The sequence below is a fragment of the Cibotium barometz genome, chromosome 25, assembly GCF_041138505.1.
Source record: "Cibotium barometz isolate CiBa-2024 chromosome 25, ASM4113850v1, whole genome shotgun sequence".
NCBI classification, from domain to species: Eukaryota; Viridiplantae; Streptophyta; class Polypodiopsida; order Cyatheales; family Cibotiaceae; genus Cibotium; species Cibotium barometz.
This window is the reverse complement of record NC_141070.1, coordinates 30496765-30516527: the sequence shown is the minus strand read 5'-3', so window position 1 is coordinate 30516527 and position 19763 is coordinate 30496765. Positions and strand designations below refer to the sequence as shown.

Sequence of the window (19763 nt, the reverse complement as noted above, 5' to 3'; positions counted from 1 at the left end):
TACAAACCCTTCCTCTGCTCTAGGCTCTTCATTTATGGGTTCTAAGTTTGGAATTTTTCCCTCACTTCTTCCCATGACTATTTCTGGCTCTTTTTCCCGTGATTGGAGTAAGGTTACACTTCCCATCTCCTGTTGTTTGGCTCTCGCCCTTGGAGTATCGAGCTCTTGTTTCCTTAAGCTCAACTCTCATTAGCTGTCGTTTCGCCTTGATCCTTTTTAGATCTAACTCTACTTCCTCTAAGGTTGGGAAGATTACTTGACCTGACCTGGTCGCACTTTCCATGTCTCTTCTCATCCGGGGGGTGCTAGTGTTCGACTGCCTTGAATTTGACGTTTGGATGGGCACTTCTTGCTGCCTGGGACCAAGTCCAGCGCTGGTTAACGGACCCATGCCCGTAAATTGTGCTTCTTCGTCATGGCTGGTTTGGAGACCAAAAATTCCTCAGGCAATATCAATGATACCGTTGGGTCTGGTAGGGAGAGTTTCTCCTGTTCCCCAAACCGGGAGTATTGCAACCCTTCTTCCATGGATTCTTCACTACTAGTTTCAACAGCGGATTCCTTAAGACACTCAATTGAGTGCTATTGAGTGGCCTGAACCTGCACTTTTTTGATACGAAGATCCTAGGTGATTTGATGCCTATCCGTTAGGTGTGTAAGGTCGTCTCTCGGATGAGCTTTCCAGACCTTAAGTGCATGTATGTTTGAATTGATAAACTATTTTGCTATCCCAATTAAATTTTGATTAAATTCTGTCGTCTTGTTTTTGAGGCCATGAGATTGCAGAGCACTTCATGGCGTGAAGTGACAGAGAACAATTCATGTCGTGAACGATTTTTTGCACTTTCACGTGTTTCAAATTTTTCCTTTTGGAATCAGAATTCCACGTTACCTTGTTATGATTTTTAATTTTTTCAAGACTTCCTTAGCCTTAATCTGGCTATACCAAGTTCGTGAGTTTGATTTGATTAAGGCATGAAATTGCAAAAAAAGTTCACGTCGTGTGAAAAGATAAGATTTAACGTCATGAAAAGAAATTGGTTCACGTCGTGAACTAAAAAATAGTTCACGCCGTGGAGGGTTCTAAAATAGTTCACGTTGTGAACTAAAAATGGTTCACACCATGAAGTGTTCTGAAATAGTTCACGTCGTGAACGATTTTTTGCACGTTCACGATTCTTGATTTTGTCAAACCTCGTGGTGTCAGGATAAGGCTACCTATTTTTGGCAAGGTAATCCCATGAATTGAGGCGTTGATGCCGAGCAGTTCACAACGTGAAGTTGTAGAAAACGGTTCACGTCGTGAACGATTTTCCTGCAATTTCACGTGGGAACCTCCCGCATCGACTAATGTGATTCTGGGTGCAAAATGCTTATCCAACTGTTTCCAAAATGATTGTGCCACATCTAAGGAGTGTAATACAAGTTCAAGGCACAGTCAATGGCTCCTTATTTTTTTTATTTTTGTGAATTTTTTAAAAGAAGAAAAAATAGAACACTAACTTGCTCGTTCACGTTGATGATTCCAGTGATGCAAATATCAAAACGTGGTGTCAAGATAAGGCTACCTATTTTTGGCAAGGTAATCTCGTGAATTGAGGCGTTGATGTCGAGAGCGGGTCACAACGTGAAGTTGTAGGGAACGGTTCACGTCGTGAACGATTTTCCTGTAATTTCACGTGGGAACTTCCCGCATTGACTAATGTGATTCTGGGTGCAAAATGCTTATCCAACTGTTTCCAAAATGATTGTGCCACACCTAAGGAGTGTAATACAAGTTCAAGGCACAATCAATGGCTCCTTATTTTTTTTATTTTTGTGAATTTTTTAAAAGAAGAAAAAATAGAACACTAACTTGCTCATTCACGTTGATGATTCCAGTGATGCAAATATCAAAATTAACTAGAAAAAGCAGTGAAGCTCTCTTCCAAGACCACTCCACCACACAAATACACAACAAACACAACCAATTTCTCATGATTTTTTTACTTCCACACACAAACCTTATCCATTCATTTCCTACACAATGCACTACCGGAATGCAAAGGCAATCATGAATCTTATGCAATGAGAGGCGCCAAAAATATTATGGGCTACCACACCTCCAAGAGGGAACTCAATGCATTCACCTAAAGGAAGAGCAATAGAACACAAATGTCGTAGGGCACTTACTAATGCTTCGAACTTGAGTCCCTTGAGGCCTCCAAGCTCACTTGTTAAGCTCCAAACCTCCAAACTCCACCTCCACCCTATCACCGTAGAGTCGCTCGCACCGTCGCATAGGGCAATCACTCTCTCTCACTCTTCCACACAAGCATGAAACATACAAGCATAGAAGAGGCACAAATTCTAGAATGCTCTCTCTCAATCTCTTTCAAGACACAAAGAAGAGCTCTCAATAGCACAAAGGGGGATTGTGTCTTATCATTATGAGAAAATGCCTTATATACATTTGCCCCTTATTCACACTTGGGCGCCCAAAACTTACTTAACTAAGGCCTTGGGTGGCCAATATCTCATAATGTGTACAACTTTTATAGTGTCTTTTCATGACATTTATTAATGTTCTCAATTGGAGGAGCATACTTGTTAATCCAAAATGGGATTAACAGAAGTGGAATCTTCACTTTTCTATTGATCACAAGATCAACTGATATAATTCTCTCCCTACTTTTACTATTTTATTTTTCGTTCTTTTGTATTATTCTTTTTCATCGCTATACAGCGAGGATGTTCTTTACATATTTATTTGGATGGCGTTACTTATTCAATGATATAAGTAATACATACATGTGTTTATGCTTATTTTTCATGGAGAGAGAGAGAGAGAGAGAGAGAGAGGAACCAACTTTTTTGTGCTTCTTGCATCAATGCACTCCCAATGGACACATCAAATACATCCAAAAATACATGCAAGATTATCTCATAGTTGAGTTGTTGCAACATGGGTGAAAATGCCACCATGGTCTTTAGATTCTAGAATGCTTCTTGGCATCCTCTAGACCATGTAGGAATAGATTATAGTGGCATTGCAAAACAACCACCAAGAATCTCAAAAACCTAGTATGCCACTTGATTTGGCCCAAAAATTTGAACAATTTATTGATGTTTCTTGGTTCTTATAGCTTCATTTGCCAAGTCTACTGCCAAGGCATTTACTGTTACCACATGGCCTAATGAGGATCCATTAGTTACTGCAAATGCACACTTTGCTGGATTTAGGCCTAGTCTTGCTTTCCTGCACTTTTCTAGACATAACATTAGGTGATACAGATGCTCAATCTTTTTTTCAGGCACGCTGAAATCATCAATGTACACCCTCATGAATGTGGTGATGAGGTATTCATCAAAGATTTCTTGCATCATCCATTGGAAAGTTGTTGGTGCATTCCTAAAGCCAAAAGTCATCCCATTTAATGTGAATGCCTCCCATTTTGTGATGAATATAGTTTTCTCTTGATCCTCCAAAGCCATCCACACACCTGATTATACCCACTAAATTTGTCCAGGAAGGAATATATCTCATGTCCTACTACTACATCAGAAGTGAGTTTGTAAATGGCAGTGAAAAGGGATCTACATTTGTTGCTTCATTTTGTTTCTATAATCAATATATACTCTCAGTTTCCCATTCTTTTTTGGTGCTATCACAATGGGTGACAACCATTATGCTTTGTCAATGGGGTAAATGAACCCTACTTTTAGTAACTTGTCCATCTCTTCCTTCACTTGTCTTGTATAGTTTGGGTTCATTCTATACATGTTTTGCTTGATGGGCATTGCATCTTCTTTGAGGTTGAGGTTGAGATTGAGGTTGATCTTGTGCTAATAGAATCTTGGAGCAATGCCCTTCATATCTGTGTAGTCCTAAGCAATCCTTATATGTTGTTAAGTAGTCATGTCAGTTATTCTTTTAAATCCTACCCTCGCTTCACTCTGATAGCCTTGGGCCTAGCTTTGCACTCACTCTGATAGTCTTGGGCAACTCATCACCCACATTGATTTCAATGAGTTCATCTTCTTGAACTCTTAATTGATGCTTTATGCCTTCCTTTTCTTCTTTTATGAGACGACAAGAGCCTAGATTCTTCTTGCTCTATTTTAGCAAGTCTTTGGGCTTCCCTTCTTGAAATTATGTTCCCATGCTACTTCCCTTTCCTTGTTCTAGCGGCTGGGGACTATCAGCACCTCTCGATCGTATCTTTGAATGATCCTTTCCACATCTACCTTAAATAGTTGACAATAGACCCGGATTTTCTCTTAGATCTGCTCTTCTTCATCATCATCCACACCTTCTAAGTAGTTTAATCCTTCAACATGGAGAGGCCTAGTTGTTTTCACTCCAGATCCTCCATCTAAAATGACATGTTGTATGTTTTGTCCTCTTAGCCTAACCATGACCTCCAAAATTGATGTGTCACAATCTGCCACCCTTTCTACACTGGTGCTATCTATTATTATGGTTGTAGCTCCATCATTGGCAATGTTGCCAACTTGTCTTGAGGCACTAGATTCTAGAGTACCTTTGGCTTGTAGTTTGGCACAAGTGACAAGAATTGGTCTAATGTAATGTTTAGCTTCATCTTGCTAAGGTCCTCCCACAACTCATATCCTACTAAACTCTTCTTACTTCCTATTTGCTCGGTTAGACTTGCTAATTTCATCTTGCTTCAGGGATTGGTGTGGTGCTTCTCTTTATTTGTTCCCCTAGCATGTCTAGATGGGTTCATTGCCTCTCTCTCTCTTTGAGTTGCTTCAGGCTCTTGTTGGCACTCCAGCATCTCCTCTCTACTATTATTTTCCTCTACCATAGATTTCTTCCTGTGAGCTATTTCCTTCTTTCGTTCAAGACATCTTGGCTCCAAATTATCTCTAGTTGGCTCTAGGTGGTATGGTCTTTCTTGCATGCTTTTGATCACTCCCTGGGTTTTTTTATCAACTTGGTGACCTGGTCCCAAACTCTATGCTGCCCCACCCACTCTTCCAGCTTTAGCCTTCTTGTTTTTAGTTTGTCCTTTGGTGCTTCTGACATTCGACTATGTAATTTGGTCATGGCCACCATCACCTTTGGGGGTTCCCCACCACCACTATAATTTTCCAGGTAAGGTCTTAATTCTCACCATGTTTGTCCTCCTTGGGCTATATCACCTTGTTATCTTGTGCCTTCTTGAAGCTACTGCTAGTGTTTGCCAAACTGGATAGTCGCTCCTTCTGTATCCAACTGCATTACAAAAAAAACAGGCTAATCCTACTCCTCTTGGTCCAAATCTACCACCTCCTCCTTTTCCATATTTGTGTGTATTCTAAGGTGTTGTTGCCACTTGAGTCACATTCGACAATGGGGCTTGTCTTTGCTGCCTTTTAGATACCCTTAGATTCATGTGCCATGTATTGTAGTAGCATTTATTGTGATTTGTCCTATCATAGATGGTACACTACTAAGGAAGGGCCATCTTGCATTCTTCCTTGGTATGACCCTCGTTATTACATTTTGTGCAATAGACATCCATCCTTACTTTATAACTATCAATTCATGTGTGTCCTTTGGTTATCTTGGCTAGGGCGGCTTTTAGTTCTTCACTCATGAACATCCTTACTGCTTGCTTATCGCGCGCCTGCTTCTTCTAAGGCTTCCATTCTTCGTCAGTTTCTAAATCCAAGATGGTGTCTCTGCTTGGAGTGTACTCTCTAGAATCAGACTTTGAGGAAGATTCATCCCTTCCTTTGCCTTTTTAGACTCTCTTCTTCTTCTTAGGTTCTTTCTTTAGTACTCTCTCTGCCGCCCTAACAAATGCTGCTGCTACCACTTATTTAAATGTGAGTGTTTCCAAATCCATGGATGACACTGCTAGTCAGAGTGTTGACCTTAGTCCTCTCATAAACCATTGATTCAAAGTGGCTACTGCCAAGGACGGCTCATCAGTAAGGCCCTTGACTCCAAAGAATAATCCTCTGTTGTTGGTGGCTTTTTTTAAGTTATCCTCTGCATTTATCCATCACTTGTGGTTGTCTTGTCCTTCCAGAATCTCTTTAAGAAATCATCCCTTAGTATTTCAAAGGTTTGGAAATAATCCAGACTATATTGTGCATACCATCTTGTTGCTCTTCCTCCTAGTGTTGTGGTGAAGAACTCTATCTTTTGTGGTAAAGGGGCTTTGGTAGTTAAGAAAGTGATTTCAGATCTTCATTGCTCTTGACTTTGAATTTTGGGTACTTAAATGCCATAGCGTATCTTCTAGCTCCTCTTAAAGAATTGATTTCAATCCTTTCTTGTCTTCTTTGTTGTCCTTCCACTTCTTCCCCACCAGCTTCTTGCTTAAGATTCAGATTTTCCTACCCTTGGTGTTGAGCTACCAATGCGACCTCTCTTTTCGGTGAGACTGATACAGAGATACTTGCTCTCTTAGCACATTGTTTGGGTTGGGGTCGTGCAACCCATCCCTATCTTCAACTTGTTCTAGTTGCATGCACTGGTAGCATTGTGCCTTGTTGAGAGTACCATTATCAGCTCCATGAGTGCTACCTACCCACACTTATGCTATAACTCCCAACTCTTAGGACATGCATTACTAATCTAGGCATTGTTAATGGCTATGCCCTCTTGTTTTGCCCTGATACTACTTCTAATAATGCTATAAAGCCACTCTTGTGTCTTCGTATTCACGGTCTCCTAATCACACTACTCCCAAGAAGCTTTGAGAACTTCCAACTCCTCTTTGGTTTCCACATCAAAGCATATAGGCATTTTGCTAATCATCAGAAGGGGAAAGAAGACATGGAAACCTTCAAACCACAAGCAACAAGGGATGATGACTTGACTAGGATGAGCATAAAATCCAGATCCACTAGACAAGTAAAGAGTTTTAAACTCTACACGATCAACACCAATTCTTGCTAGTTAAAGGACAAGCAAATGAGTTGGATAGTCATTGATTTGTATGAGACTAGATATGCATCCAGAAGAAAGAGTATCTACTCACATCCACTCACTTGCTAGTTAAATGACAAGCAAGTGAGTTAAATATTCATTGATGTATGAGGCTAAATATGCATCCAGAAAGAGTATCCACTCACAAGGTTAGATTGCTCAATAGCAACCTTCCTACCAACAATTAGTACCACATCTTCCCGCTAAATGAGATTCTTGACAATAGAACGCTTGGCTGATAAAGGTAGACTATCTATCTACCCAAAATCTATACAGCTCACTACCACCTTTCATGTTTCCCTACTTCCTCTCTCTTGGCACTACTTTCCTAGTAAGATCCCCAAAAGTGTCACCATCTAGCCAGACTCAAGACTTTAGTGGTTCAAGACCACCCAACTGGCATCTTGTAGTAGTTGTGCTCTCTAGCTATGCCCAACGCAATATAGGTGCTATCTCAGAGAGAATCCTAGGGACTAGTATAGAGTCCAAATAGCATTCGAAATGCTAACAAAGATTGAGAGGGAGAAGTGGAAACACTGGTATACCATGGCTCATAAAATGTAGAAAATAGGAGTTCATAAGCATGAATATTCAAAAAATAGCCAAATGACTTAATACACTAAACACAATAACCTATTCACTCATAAACACATAAGCAAGCGAGACAACCCCCATTACATTCATTTAGCAAAAGAACCAATATAATGCTATTCTGTGGTGTCTAGACTCAAGACTTACACATCCCTTCTCTTGTCCCCATACCTTTTTTTTCTCTCTTTTCTATATATGGGCTCAACTGGGTACTACTCATTGACCCCCTCCAAGATAGTTACAAAGAAAAAAAAATATTCTAGCTTCCAAACGGAACTCTTAATCATGAGATGAAACATTATGGAATTTGCTAGTGGTTGTTAGATTTAAGCTAGCAGTCCGTGCAAACGATGGACCCTTAGAGCCGGTTCACTTGCAATAGCTTGTCACAAATTATGAGTGAGAAGCTCGACAAGAATAATTTCCAAGCTTGGAAATTTAATACGACGACTAATTTCCTTATGGGAAATTTAAGACGACCAATTTCCTTATGGGAAAAGGATCTCAAGAGTTTATATATTGAGAATTCATCACATGTGATGAAAAGGAACTAGAGATTATTAAAGAAAATCCCACCCCATGTTAGCATGTGCAGATATATAAAGTACGACAAAAAAGAGCTAGAAAGGTACTATATTCAGTGGTAGACTCTATGATTGTGCATGTATCGGATGTATGAATGCCTAAGGAGGCTTGGGACACCTTGATGAAGATGTACAGACAAACACTCAAGCTCAAGAGATGCAGCTAAATCAAGAGCTGAATGACATTGTGAGAGGGCCGATATCCTTACTTCTATTGGATCATCAGTAGATGATGATGATATGGTATTGGTGATCTTGATGAATGGTCTTGTCAAGGAATATAGTGAGTTCCATACCTCCATGGGAGTTCAAGAGAACTTTCTAGATTTTTAGGAATTGATTACTCTCCTAATTTGTGGAGATGAAATTTGGGGAGGTCCATTCATCGAAAATTCACATGAGAGCAAGCCTTCTACTTAAATACATGTAGAGATAGAGGCAGATCATCATCTAGAGGACACAGTGATGGTGGTCATTTAGAAATTAAAGCAGCAATAATAACAAGAAAATTGGTCTTATACAAGTGGAAGAGGCCACTCTAGAGGCATGGGGAGCCAGAGAGGCTAAGGTAGTTAGCAAAGAATTCAAAACACAAATAGCATGGAGTGCTATTACAAACTAGGGCACATTGTAAAAACTACTATAAAAAGCAAAATGATATCAAAAGTGGAAGGTAACTATGCATCATCAAGTAAACATAGTGATGACAGAAATGAGTAGCTATTTGTGATGTAGCACATGATAAGTTCCACAATATAAGATGTGTCAAGATTAAGAGATATTTGGTATGTGGATTCTTGCATCTCTAACCATATGACCAATCATGGTGAGTGGTTTAGAGATATGTAGAAAATGGAAACACCAAGGTGTGTGGAAATAGGTTGTGATACCACACAGCCCATTGTGCATGTTAGTAAAGTGTCATTATCTATACAGGATGGCAAAATGAAGTATGTGGCCAACGTATATCATGTTCCTAATATTACAAAAAACTTGGTTTCCATTGGACAGATGGCCTGAGCAGGGTCTACAAGTGAGGTTCAATCCTCAAGTGTGCTTTGTGGAAGACTTCAAAAATCAGTGCCAATTGATTACAAAGGGTAACAAAAATGGCAAGGTGTTTACTTTAGATGTTAACATACATGAGGTGAAGGTGAAGGTAGCCATGTTTTCTCAAGGTGTCATGGCAGATATGGATATATGGGAAAATCGCATAGTTATGTGAATAAACAATGGGTTAAGGTCTATGTAACCCAAAATAACCCTAAAAATTATAGTTTTTTAAAGTTTAAGAGTTGATGGTATGCACACAGTATGTGAAGCATGCTAGCTTGGTAAAACAAGCAAGCTAAACATGCTTTCCCACATGAGAAGCACATAAGTGCAAGTCCATTAGATGTACATTCTATAGATACTATGTTACATTAATTAATGAAAGTGTGGGTTTACTTCATCAAGGATAAAAGTGAGGTGTTTGCTCACTTTTATCAAATGTCTAAGATCAGATAGTGGGGGATAATATTTCTCCAATAAGTTTAGTGATTTCTTGAGAAAGAAAAAAATCAAGAGGCAATTCACATGTAGGTATACTCTGTAACAGATGGCATAGAAAGGAAAAACATGCACATTATAAAAGTTGTTCATGCCTTGATATCTGAAAAGAATATATCAATTATTTTTGGGCTAAAGCAATAGTAACTAACATTATGAATAGAACCCACACTATAGCTGTTCATGGCACGATGCCTGAAAAAAGTTTATAGGCATAAAACCATATATGTCTCACTTGACAATATTTGTATGCATTGTATATATGTATGTTCTTTGTGAAATGAGAACCAAGTTAGATCCAAAGGTAGAGAAATGCATATTCATTGGTTATGCTTTGGAGAAAAAGGTTATAAATGCTATAACCCTACCACTTGTGAGATGCTTAGTAGAGATGTTGTCTTTGATGAAATGAGTAGCTGGTATACACCAATGAAGGCAACTAAAGATGAAAAATGTAAGAAGTAATGATGATGTTCCACATGTAGGAGCAGTAATCTCACAGATGCTTATTTAGTGGACCTGGAGAGTCCTCTAGTGATGGATCTAGTGTTAGTCATGTTAAGGAGAGATGCAAGGAATGTAGATACATCATCTCATGGTAACTATAGGTGTTAGTACACGTACATACAAAGGGAAGGAAAAGATAAATCAATCTTTTGTGCCTTAATGTACATACATCATCTCATGGTACTATAGGTGCTAGTAGACATGTACATGCAAAGAGAAGGAAATGATAGATAAATCTTTTGTGACTTAATGAGGAGCTTGGCATTCCGTTAGTTGGTTACTATTGGTGCATAGACAACCAAAGCTTTTAAGGAAACCCAACAGTGATCGAGATGTACACAGGTCTACTCACGTTAGGTATCCTATTTTGACAGGTTGAGATATGATGAATATAAAACCCTAATATCACTATGCTTACATGGTTCAAGAAACATAGGAGATAGAGCCCACTTGTTTTAAGCATGCAATTGGAAATTAGAAATAGGAAGATACCATGGATGAGGAAATGGCAGCATTGGATATAAATGTCACGTGGGAGTTAAGAAGTTGGTTTGCTTAAACGTATGTACATAAATCCCTCAAACTATACATATGCATGCTATTGGGTCAATTTTGAAATATGAAAATTTGTAAATTTTCTACATTTGGGAGCCCAAAAATGAACTCTTGATCATGAATTAAAACCATCCTCAACAAAATCTCTCAAAATGTTTTATCAAACTCTTGATAACAACACATTAATAGTCCAAGACTATGTCCATCTATACCAAATGAATTTAATCTTCATTCCCTTGCAAATTTAGCAATACATATTCTTAATTCTCAAAAGAAAATCCTTATATACTTCATATAAGCCAAATTTATTTTAATATGAGATTGATCTACCAACTTATTTGCAAATAAACTCCAAAAAAACCCTTGAAAGTTTTACATCCTAAAATATGCATAGTAGTAAGCTCAAAAGTAGTCATATAATTTATCACTTTGAGTTCATATGAAAATCGACTTTGAGTTCAGATGAAATCTGTGATTGGGTGCAAAAGTAAAAAGAAAACGGCGGTGCTATGGCAACTTATGAGGTAGCTTGGGTTCGGAAGCTACTTGGCAATATAGGTGAGCCCATGGATAGGGCCATTGTCATTTATTGTGACAACATGAGTAGCATACAGTTGGCCACACTAATAACCCACTCTATCATGTTAGGATAAAGCATATTGAGTTGCATTATCATTTTGTGAGCGAGAAGGTTCTAGCAAAGTAATGTGGATTTGGTATATATGTCAGCACAGAGAATCACGTGGCTAACATATTCACAAAGGCATTGGGAGCTTAACAAGTTTAGGAGCTTATGTAGAGTATAGTGTGTGGAGTTGAGCTCGAGAAGGAGTGTTGAGATATTGAGCTCAACTAGTGTTGTGGACATTGATGATCCGCATGGGTGATAGCTTCTGCATTTACCTTAGGGTAGTCCCACTATGAAATCCATAGAAATACTTTCCCACTTACTCTCAGGTATTTGTAGTGGTTGTAATATTCCACCTATTTTTAGGTGCTCAGCTTTATTGACTTGGCACTTAGGACATTTTATAACATAATTTTGGATGTCTTCTTTAAACTTGTCTAATTTTGGATGTCTTCTTTAAACTTGTCTAATAAAACTGTCTTTCAATCAGTGCATATAGGTCTTAGAAATTCTCAAGTGCCCCACACTTGGATTGTCATGACATTCTAGTAAAATATAGGTCTTAGAAATTCTCAAGTGCCCCGCACTTGGATTGTCATGACATTCTAGTAAAATATTCTCTCGAATATTTTCTTCTTTAGGTACACAAATGCGACCTTTATATAATAAGTACCCATTATCAATGGAAAATTTTTTCCAGTGATCTTTTTCACTTATTGACCCTTCTTTAAGTGATTCCTTTGAACCACTATCTTTTTTAAGTGACACTATTATATCACTAGTGGCTGCAGTTTGTTTACTCTCTATTTAAGAGTTATCTTTTTTAATCAAGTAATTATAAACTACTTGATAGCTAGGGTCATTAGTAAATTTTCCTTTTAAGTGAGCCAACAATTCACTTTCTAGTTGAGTAAGACTCAACTCATTTATCATGGGTGCTCGACTTAGAGAATCTGCCCACCACGACATTAAATTTTCTTTTTCTATATATGATTTAAAAATCAAACTCTTAATGATGCCATGCAAAATAAGAGCAGTAGCTATTGCTACTTTCAAGTTTTCAAAACTAGTTTGTTGATCATGAGTCTAACTAAATTGTTTTCCTTTTTCTTTAAGTTGATTCATCATTGGAACAGCTATCTTAGCATAGATCCTTATAAACTTTCAATAGAACCTTGCAAGTCCTAAAAAGATTTATAACTCATCTATATTAGATGGGAACTTCCATCTCAATATAGCTTCAACTTTATCAGAATCCATACAAATCCTTTCCTCAGACACTATGTGTCCAAGATATTGCACTTCTTTTTTGAAGAAATCACATTTAGATTTTTTAGTAAATAATTTATTTTTTCTCAATAATTAAAATACTTTTCTAAGGTACTCAATATATTCTTATTCATTTTAACTAAAGACTAGAATATCATCAATAAAAACCACCACAAATTTTCCTAAATAAGGATGAAGTATAGTGTTCATCATAGTCATAAACGTAGTGGGAACATTAGTAGACTAAAAGGCACAACTAAAAACTTAGTGTCCAAAAGATATCCTAAATGTTGTTTTTGGCACATATTCAATTCTAAATCTTACTTGATGATACTAGACCTTAAATCTATCTTACTAAAATATTTAGCTCCTTCGAGTTGATCAAACAACTCATCTATCTTGGAAATACGAAATTTATTTTTTATTGTGATTGCATTCAATCTATGATCATCTATGCACAAGCACATATATCCATCTTTTCTCTTCACCAATAATATTGGTGAAACCCATGGAGACTTACTTGGTCTAATAAAGCCTTGTCTAAATATTCGGCCAATTGTTTTTCAACTTCTTATCTTTCAGTCAAACTTACTCTATAAGGTGGCTTACTAATTGGCTTTGAATCCCAAACATCTTTAAATCCTTGTTATAAATTGTTTAAAGAAGAATTAACTACTTCACATATACTTGAATCAAACTTTTTCTTATTGATATTTGCTTCAATGATCCTTCAAGGTTGTCTTGTACTCCACTTGCTCCATGTAGAACTCTAAAGTATGTCCAATTTATTAGGCAAGTGATATTTTATATGGAGAATATTTGAGGAATATAAGGATTAGCTTACGGAAATGAATAGAAAGAGATTAAGGTGTAGAGATTAATGGGTATAAGTAGAATTAGAGTTAGGAATGAGTGGCTCAATGGAATCATGAAAGAGAAAGAACTTGGCTCTGATACCAATGTAATGCTCCTTGCATTATAAGCTTGAGGACTTGCAAGACTAGTACTTTGATTCTCCACCTTTTATTGGCTAAACATTGCCTTTTCATTAACCAATGTCTCTTCAACTACCCCTAGAAAGAGGCGCTCTCTTTTGTGTCCCTTGGGCTTCCATTGTACACCATTTATTTTCCATTTTACTTAAACTTTAATGCTTATTAACCATTTTTTATTTGAAATCCCCTGAATCTTATTTATATGCAAACCTTTTACATATGAATAATCTTTCCTAGTCTTACCTTTTAGTGTTTCTTGTAAGTCTCATACCAGTTATGCATACCTTCTCTCAAGTTAAGGAGTCCTCATATTACCTTTAGCGCTCATTAAAAAGCAAGGTGCTAAAGAGGGAGATGACTTATTTTATGCATGTAAACTTATATTAGGAGAATTGAATTTCAACAACAATGAAAAAGTGGATTGCTTTTTCGTGTATTTTCTCTTAAATGGTTTGCATTGTGCGTGGGATACCTACATCTTTTCACTATTTTTATGGTAAACCCAAAGACAAGGCTCTAAAATCATAATTAAGCTACGAGCATCTTGTTACACACTAGAAGTAAAAACCAAGGCAAAATTAAATTAAAAGTAGCGTATACCGACCAATGGAGACACAGCCTAGTGGTAAGGTGTTGCAGTCCCATGCATAAGGTGTTGGGTTCAAAACATACTGGCTGTTGACAGCGACATGAAAAAGCACACACGTACACGAGCACAAAGACCCCCAAAAAAACTAGCGTATACCAAACAATGAAGGGAAAATGTATTGTTTGTTGATGGTAGTTGGCTTGACGCAAATCTATAAGTAAAGCCTCAATACATGTAGAAGTCCTTTCAAAGAAACGAGATAAACTACGCTTTAGAGCCTTGATAGTTGAATTTCTTCGTGGATAAGTTAAATTATGCACAGATTATAGAGCACCTTGACTTGGTGGTTTGTCCCACTTAAATGACAAAAACTAAATTAAACTAGAATTAACACATTCAATCGATGATCTGGCACGGTAGACTAAACAAGCAAGATAGAGCTTAATGTAGACAAGCAAGATAGAACAATACATTGTAATATAAGAGCGTTGTCAATGGACCAAAGTTAAAGTTAGGGGAACAAGAAGATACAATTGAGAGTCATGGTGGGAAGGAGAGCTAAACTTCTAATTGAGTTTGAGAAAGCAAATAGGTTCTACAATGAGCGAAAAATGCAAAATCACTAATAAGTATTGAGAAAATAGTAAAGATACTACTAATGCCACTAAATTAGTATTTTCTCAAAATCATTAATAAATTTTGAGAAAATAGTAAAATACTAAATTCTCCTAGAAATAGCACTAATGGCACGAAAACCAATGGAGGGCCAGCCTAGCGGTAAGGTGTTTAAGTTCCTTATAGAAGGTGCTGGGTTCAAAACCTGCTGGCTGTTGACTGCAGCACTAAAGCAGACAAAAGATTTCAAAAAAAAATTTAATGGTAGGAAAGATTGGAAGCTCTCCCATTGATGGGAGGTGGTGGTGTAGTCCTGGCGTCGATCCAGGTCCTGATGTCGGCGAGCACGAGCTCAGTATTCTCATCGAGCTCAGCTTGAATGAGGGAGTGATACATTCCATCATAGAGCTTGACAGTCTTGTCAGAGCTTTTGGCTCTGTCTAAGAGCATCTCGCCGCCTTCGTACGCCGTAACGTTGTCGCCGGTGCCGTGCACCACCAGAAAAGGGGTGGCGATCTCGCCGCACCGCCGCTGGAAGATTTCGCACATCCGACAGAACTGCCGCATGGTGCCGACTCTTGCCGGCATGGCGTAGCGCCTCGGATTCTGCGCCACCACCTTGGCCTTGGCAGGGTCCCTGAACACATTCCCTGTCACGTTGGGCTGTCGCATCGCAGGCCATTTCTCTGCAAACCCTAGAAGAAGCCCATAGCCGAACAGATGCAGCCTCGAGGGCTTCATCTGCTCCGGCATTAAGAAAAGGGGGGCGGAGAAGATGGCCCCATCCCATCCGTGAGGATCCTTGAGAAGCATGAGGAAGCTTAAGCCTCCTCCCATAGACTCCCCGAACAGAAACTTCTTCAAATTTTTGTTCTCTGGCCTGTCTCGAACCGCCTGGTAGAAGAAGAGGGACGCCGCCGCCGTAGTCTCCACGTCTTCTACATAGCCGTGCAGGCCGTCGGACTGGCCGTGGCCCAGAACGTCGGCGGCGTAGGCAACGTAGCCCCATTGCGCGAACGCGATGGGGACCTTCTGGAACATCCAGTTGCTGTCGCTGCTATAGCCGTGTGTGCAGAGGACGACGCCGCGAGGAGGAGCGCCGCCCACGGGCAGCCACGACTGCGTGAAGAGGCGGCCGAAGGGGGTGGGGAAGAAGGATTTGCTGTTTGAGACGCCTAAAGAGGCGTAGAACTGGGATTCTGGGGCTGAACCCCAGAAATTTGGCGGCGGGGGGGGCGACTGAGGAGCGGCCATTTGCCTGATGCTAAGGTGGAGAGTCTTGCAGCTCCATGGTCGGAAGGGGTCGATCTTTTAAGGCTTCAAAAGCTAGTGCTTTGCATGCTTGCCTTTATTAAAGCCATGTCCTATGCACCCAAAACGTTGTAAATGGAAATAGGGTAGCACACGTATCACCATTTTCTATCAAGCATTTAATTTATTCACTCGACAACATTAATTTATTTGTTTACGGTGCTCATTTAATTTTCCGAAACAAATCTAACATTTCGTTACTTTAGAAAAGTTAAGAACAAGCATAATCAAAGATAAATGAAAATATTTTACTATTTAATGTACCATAATGAATACTTATTATTTAAATTTAAAAATGACAAGCATAATGAAAATTGTTGTTTGCGTTTATAAGAATGAGGTCACGTAAATGTAGTACAAGTGTGATCTTTCGAGCCACTACAAACTGTAAAGCATATGTATTATAAACCAAAGGGACTGCAATATAAACCAGAAACCAAATCCAAGCCAAAACACAACTGATTACAAGGCAGAGTTTGAATCTAGAGGAAGCAAGCTTCCTCCTCGGTTAAGCCTACAAATTTACAGACTTCCGAAGAGAGCGGAACAAACTCATCTCCTTCCACAATTGCTTTTTTGAACTTGTATGCTCTCTCCGAAACAGAAAGATAAGATGCAGAGTAGTTTTGTTGACATTGATTCTCTGTATCGTCATCAATGACAATAGAATTGCTACGACTACCAAGCTCTGCATTAGGTTTCCCATGCACATCTTCGTCACTTTGCGCAGCTCACCAACTTCGCCTTCATGATCTTGTCTATTGTATTGGGCAGGTATAAGATTGAAGTATTTGTAAAAGCAGGAGTATCTGCGAAGAAGATTTCATCAATGTCGAGGCACTGGGTCAGACGAGGGAGTTTCATTACGTTCCAAACTATAGCGGACCTCATCCTATTCATACCAGATCCATGGAGTCTTTGGAATTATCCAAGAAGCAGTCGGATAGTATTTTCCTGTGCGAATCCTTTTGAGAAGCGTGCTTTGTAGTGATGCACCTAGTTTATTTGCTAATAAATTGTCCATGTACACATATGCCCGTTCAAATAAATTTACAAGCGATAAGCATACTTTGTTTTTTAGGTTTCTTATAAATTCTTCAAGTGGCTCCCAACAAGAGAGATGGATATCTCTATTTCCTATTGCCAGAGTCACCGATACTTCAAACAAGTTAGTTTTTTTATCAGGTGGGAATTGCGAGATTTTGTGCACAGAGGGTTATGAGTTAGCATTCTTCTCATTTGTGATTGGCTATTTTCCTTTTGAGTTACGATGTATAGATCTTACATAGCATGTTTTTTATCATTACGATTATAAATTTGTTCACATTAAAAAAAGTCGTACATTCCAATGAAAGTCAAATAATATGCGATATTTAACATTGACTGACCATATACACTCTTTTGAAAGAACAAATTCACAAACCCAATTTTCTGATAAAAACCCACAGCAGTAATGATATGTAGTAAGAAAAAAATCATTTACTCTGGCAAAAGCCATGTTTTGTTGATGGTGCATTTATATATCAATTTTTCGAATTGCATAGACGTGTTTAAGAAACAAATTGATTTATGCCTACAGAAGACACATTTTGTTGGGTGTTTGCATTCAATACACATGTCATGCAGGGTTTAAATGTAAAATTTACCCAAACAAAAATACATTTGCCGTGGGAAACTCGAAGCAAAAATAAAGGAAAAATATGCAACAATGAAAGACCTAAAAGAAAGTAATTTTCCATTCATCATGGGCAACTCAAGTGAATATATGCAGCCATTCTTCATGGCCAACTAAAACCCGAAATAAAGCATATATATATATATATATGGGTGCTTGTTATATATATCATGGCTGCATATATGTCCTTTTCGGTCTACCAACCCTAAAGAAAACCACAAAGATGGAATCGAGAAGCTGACACCAGGCCAACTGTAAAAACAGTAACATGTGTTTGGGCCAAGAACAAACTGTCAGAAAATCATCATTCGTTTGTAAGTTATTGTTATAATGATCAATTATTTAACAAATATCAATTATTGTTATAATGATCAATTAACGAAAAAGAAAAACCAACAACCATGCAACCCTTATGCGCAAACATGAGAAAAGCTTCAAAAATTGCATGTTATATATTTACGCGTCGAGGCATCAGAAACATGCATAAAATTTAATGGAAGAAAATTACTAGAGGAGCGTGCCTTCTCCTTCACTGCACGGAGGCTACAAACCGTGTGAGGGCGCTCGGGTGGTGTGACTATTCATCAAGGGCACATAGAGAGAGAGAGAGAGAGAGAGAGAGAGAGAGAGAGAGAGAGAGAGAGAGAGAGAGAGAGAGAGAGAGAGAGAGAGAGAGAGAGAGAGAGAGAGAGAGAGAGAGAGAGAAGAGAGAGAGAGAGCATCTTAAGTCTATGCACGACGATAGATGTCCAGAAAATCTTTTTAATAAAAAATATTAATTAGTGCATCGGGCACTAATTAATTAATGTAAGATAGCTTGAATAATAATATCCAAAGGTCCTGGCATTAGCATAGACTAAGGTGTTAATTAATTAATCAAGCCCTATAGGGCTTCATTAATTAATCAAGCCCTATAGGGCTTCATTAATTAATTAATGTCTATGTAGACTATACATGTCAAATAGGGGCACACAATGAGTGAAAATTTTCATTAACTAGTTCATGGGTTTTTTAAAACTTTTGAGAGAAACTGAAATTAATAGTTTTTTAAACCTTAATCAAAGAAACAAAATGAAACGACGTCTGTACATTCGCTTGGCCTATTGCACACCATCGAACTTTGCTTTTAGCAATGTGGTTTTTGCCTTTCGCAGTCTCATAGAAAGTGCATGCATAACATAGGGGGAGAGAGGGCCTGTATACAAATGTTGCAATCCAGTGGGGGCAAAGCACCACCATGTCTGCCCTTGAGCACCAATGCAATAGCAGCATGCCCATGGATGATCATGTGAACACAGCCCTCTGTACGTTGCTCGCCATCGTCCTGCCCAAGATCTCACATTGTGCTCACCAAGGGGAGCGTCACCCTCTCATTGCTCATGGCCATAGCTGGCAATGGCAATGTCTCTCATTGGTGGTGGCCTCAAGCCTTTGCCTCCGCATGTGCATTGCTGCTCTATTGCATGCAAGTGATAAGTTTGATTGGGCATATCTTGCATCCCCTTTCAACATCCTTGTAAAGAACTACCTTCATCAATGCCCCAAGGTAGGCAGTGTAACCGCCCTCATTGTATACGCATCTACCACACCGCCTACAATACTATATATGGACATGGTTGCCATGAGCTACGATCTCCAATGCTTGTGAGTATCCACCCCCTTCTACCCTTCGTACACATACTCCATCCAAAGTCTGTCTAAATCACCATCTAAGCTCTACTACTTGAGAGCGCACGGGTGGACAGCACCATCACTTGTACCTCTTTGGTATAATCAGAATTTTAAATTCTCTCCATTGTGTATCTATTACATTGTCTATTGTGCTTTGTCTTGCTATCTCTTTCTGCTATGCCATATTACTATAAAAGAGTCCATGACTTTTGTTTCCTTGCTAGGCCAAAGGATAGTAAAGGGCTTAATGGCCTCTCTTAACTTGCAACGCCGAGTTTTTTTTTGGTTGGAGAT

General features: G+C 38.7%; 1 pseudogene across 1 annotated transcript; it reads right to left on the bottom strand.

Moving 5' to 3' along the window:
• Positions 1-14692: 14692 nt before the first annotated feature.
• Positions 14693-16115, bottom strand: LOC147624456 (caffeoylshikimate esterase pseudogene; annotated as a pseudogene). The gene has a single exon (XR_015269150.1). The product of XR_015269150.1 is annotated as a caffeoylshikimate esterase pseudogene (transcript).
• Between the last annotated feature and the right edge of the window lie 3648 nt (positions 16116-19763).